At 61.5% G+C, this 3,936-nt stretch overlaps 1 protein-coding gene across 1 annotated transcript in view; it reads right to left on the bottom strand.

The window, feature by feature from the left end:
* ZBTB7B (zinc finger and BTB domain containing 7B) overlaps positions 1 to 3,829 on the bottom strand; it is a 19,624-nt gene extending 15,795 nt beyond the window's left edge. The window contains exon 1 of the mRNA XM_006861519.1: positions 3,735 to 3,829. The gene's annotated coding sequence lies outside the window, so the exon portion shown is untranslated. The remainder of the gene's footprint in view (positions 1 to 3,734) is intronic.
* Positions 3,830 to 3,936: the final 107 nt, after the last annotated feature.

The following is a 3,936-nucleotide window of genomic DNA, read 5'->3' as shown; positions in this document are numbered from 1 at the left end:
GGAAACAGGAAGGAAACTGAAGCCAGAGACATGAGGTCGAAAGCAAGGGCTTGGGGGAGCCCCACTATGAGGCCTGACAGGGTCTAAGAAGGCACACCGCCCCCTCCCCACCACCACAATTTTTAATGGCCAAGGGAGGCTTAAGACAAATTAGTGACGTCAAGCGGTAGCAAATTGGTTTGTTTGTGGGGATTACTGGCTCCATATCCCTGCCACTAGTCCTCAACCCTTGCATCTGACACAGGTGTTTGCTGGCTGGGGAACTGTGAAAGTTGACCTGGTTCTGGAGATGCCATCAGGCCAGGAAGGGTTTGGGAGGTCGGGGCCAGGCCTGATAGTAAGTATGGTAGTGCTGGTTAGGCCCAGGTGTGGGGTCAAGGAAGAGTGCTGGCCTCCGGGCCAGAGGCCATGGCCTCTGGGAAGAGAGAGCTAAGATGCCAAGACCACCAGTCTCCTACCCACCCCAGGCTGTGAGACAGAGAGGAGAGCCCTGAGCCTTCCTGGGGAGTTTGCTAAAGGTAGTTTGTCCTTGTGCCATTCCCTTGAACGTTAAAGATGGCAACTCAGAGTAGAGTAGACAAGAAGGTCAGAGATGGGCAAAGGACCTGCTTTGAAGCCACTTTTCCTGGGCTCTCCATGGCTCTGTGATAGACGCTAACAGGTCCCAGCCAAATCCCATGCCAAGACTTACGTCTGGGTGGGTGGGTGGGGGGTCTTTCTTTCCCCTTCTGAAGTCCTTGATGGTAAATGACAATCCCTTCCCTATCCCCTTCCCCCCAGTCCCCCAGGCCCGCCTTGGCGCCTGGCCTCCTGTGTGTTGGCAGGACTAGGGGGGGCGGCGAGGCAACTTCAAACTGTCCGGGCAAAACGTCAAGTTTACTCACGAGTTTACTCAGCAGAAGGAGGGGGGAGAGGCCAGGGCGGGCACACCCCATGCCAGGGTCCTATCCGTATGCCTGTCCCCACCTTCCTCCTCCACCCCCCTCTTCAGCCATGGGCCAAAACAGGCCTAGGTCCCAAAGCCTAGTGTCAGGGCAGTCTTAAATCTCAGGAAGGTCAGCTAGCTGAGCAGGCGGGAGGCAGGAAGCCTTGAAGCAGGCCTAGAGGCTTCTATCAGAAGGCAGTGCCCGGCCTGAAGCCCATTCACTACTCTTGGAGCCTCGGCCTTGGGCCAGGAGAACTGGGCCTCTCAGCCACCAAAAAGGGGTAGTACCAGGCCAGGCCTCCTTCATCTGAGCAGTCCCCTGGGCAGTGACTCCTGATCCCAAATGCCCAGTCTCAGGCGATACCTCAGGTACCATCATGATGCCATCCAGGCAGCCATAGGACCAGGGGCTAGTTCTTTCAGCCTCGGCTTGGAATGAGGGGCCGGCACCCTATCTGACCTACTTCCCTTTCCTCCCCACCTGCTTTCATTCTCTGCTTCTCTCCCCCAGCCCTTACTGTCCCCACCCCAGAGGCATGCTCCACCCCCCATGCCCGCTGGGGGGCCCTCCCCCACCCTTCCCCAGGGTGCCAAGTGCAAGCACACAAAGGGCCCGATGGTGCATTGTTAGCCCAGCCCCCGCTGCCCTATGCGCCTTCCCAGGGCGGGCAGTAGGCCAAGGAGGAGCTGGGGGCCCTGGGTGCCAGGGGGCACCACGGGTAAGAGGGAAGATGACAGCACCTGTCCCCTAGACACTGGGGTCCATATGAGCCAGGCTGAGCAGTGATGAGAGTGCCCCATTAGTGATTAGTGTAAGGCCTCTCTCCTTAACACCTGAGCCTAGTGGGCACTGCTTTCTTTCTTCCCCAGAGCCCCTTTCTGGTGGTATTAACCCCTTCCTGACCCCTGCCCCAAGGCTGAGGGGTGTGGTACCCAAGGGAGGGGACAGTGTCTGGGGGTGCCAGGAGGCTACATCGTGCCCACAGCAACCATGAAACAGAGGCACGCTGGGGGAGCCGGGGTCCCGGGGGCCAGGGACAGAGGCACTGACAGAGATTTCTCCTTGTTTCATCAGCTGCTCCAGGGGGAGCCCCCTGCCCTTCTCCCCAGTCACCTCAAAGGTGGAACACTAAGCCCAGTCACAAATAAGTCTCTTTCCAGTCCAGCCCAGCCCTCATTATACCTACTCTTTCCTCCCAAGCCAAAGCCCACCTTCATGCCAGCTCCCCCATAGTGCCAGGCAGTTACAGGGGTAACCAAACCAGTTGGTGCTGTGTGTTGGGGGGAGCAGGAGACAACTCCATAATCCTCAAGGCCTCACCCCCTACTCCATACACCTATTCCCTTGGGGAATAGAGAGTTCCCATCCTGGTTTAACCCCTTACTATCCAATCTGGCTCTCCCCTGATAAACCACCTCCCTTCTCCAGGAATAAATTGGGGGAAGGGGGACTAGCTGCGCTGACTCATTCCCATTCTCAGTTGCAACCAGGGGTCTCCAAGGCATTAGGGCGGGGGTCAATTCAAGAACGCCCTCCACCTGGCCCGGAAGCCAGGACAGTCTGCCGGTCTCCCCCTCTCCCTAGCACCCACTTCCGGTGTCCCAAACTAGGTCAGCAGCGCTCGTTTCCTGTGGGTCAGCTAGCACCGGCGCCTCTGCCCCTCCCCGGCTCCAGACCCAGGCTCCCCGCCCCCCCTGCTCCCCCTGCCCCCCAGGGCGCCCCGAGGTCTCACCACGTTTCAGCTGCCCTTTGATACGTGGGGGTTGTGCGGGGCGGGGGGCAGGGGACCCGCCCTCTCTCTAAACACTAGCAGGGCCGGGGCGCCTGGGCAGGCACGTGTCCGGGCACAACCCGCTGCCCACGCCGCCCCCCCACTCCTTGCCCCCCCTTGCTCTGGCCGGGACACGTCGCTCTCTTACTTGGGGTGGGGTGGGAGGAGGGCGAGAAACTGGAAATTCAAAGCAGCGCCCCCGACCCCTGTGAATGGCAGCCCTCTGCAAGCGGCGCTCACTGTAGGTCCTACAACCACACGGTAGCGACCCCCACCCTGGGTAGGGGCAGGTGCGCCGGCGCCGGAGGAGGAGGGGTGTGAGGGTGGGAAGGAGCCTTCTTCCCGATCATCCATCCTCACTCTCAAGCTTGGAAAAGGCGGCAGTGGGTCTTGAGCCGGAGGGAAAGGAGTGGGAGAGAGGGGTGGTGGAGAGAGGGGTCGTTCTATGGGGCTCGGAGGTCGTCGTGGAGCCCCCCTACTGCTGGCGAGAGAGCGCTGCTTGGGAAGCGCAAGAAACCGAGTAGTCCAGCCGGTAACTTTCCCCCAAGCCTCTGCTCCTCCGGCGCCCCCCCACCCCCATACAACTGGCCCCGGTCCAACCCACCGCGCCAGGGGGCGCGCGGGGGGGTGGGGGCGAGTTGTCCTAGTTAGAGTCGGTCAGCGTTTCCATTCCCTCAACTCGGCCGGCTCGGGGTCTCTCACTAAAGTCACGAAGGAAGCAGGGGGAGCGCTCAGCGCCGCCTCACCTCTCTCCATCCCCGAGTCGCCTGTGATTCCAGGAGAAGTGCAGAGAAAGTTTCTGGGGACCCTCCGCCCAGGATTGGGGGCCCCTGGTTCCGTCTCTACTCTTCCTCCTAATGAAAACCAATTCCAACAGCCCGGGCTGCTGGGCAGGCACGGGGAAGGGGAGTGGTGGGAATCTGATCTGCATGCGTGTGTGTGTGGGGGGGTCCCTCTCACAGGACGGACGAAGGACACTGCAGTACTCTCGAGTCTGGGGGACCCCGAGCCGTCACACAAAAGTGGGGTACACTCACCTTTCGGCCGTCGGGTCCGCGGGCTGGAGCTGCTGAGGCACCGGGTGTGAGGAGAAGCGCGTCCCCCGCCAGGCCCGGGGGCTTGGGGCCCTGCTCCGGTCCTGGTCAGAAGGCCGCGGTCAGTGGCTCGCCGCTCGCTGCTGGGGGGCTCCTCCTCCGCCGCCCTCTGCCTCCTCCTGCCGCCCGCCCCCCCTCGGCCGCC

Source organism: Chrysochloris asiatica, unplaced genomic scaffold, assembly GCF_000296735.1.
Source record: "Chrysochloris asiatica unplaced genomic scaffold, ChrAsi1.0 scaffold00042, whole genome shotgun sequence".
NCBI classification, from domain to species: domain Eukaryota; kingdom Metazoa; phylum Chordata; class Mammalia; order Afrosoricida; family Chrysochloridae; genus Chrysochloris; species Chrysochloris asiatica.
This window is presented reverse-complemented; position numbering and strand designations above follow the sequence as displayed.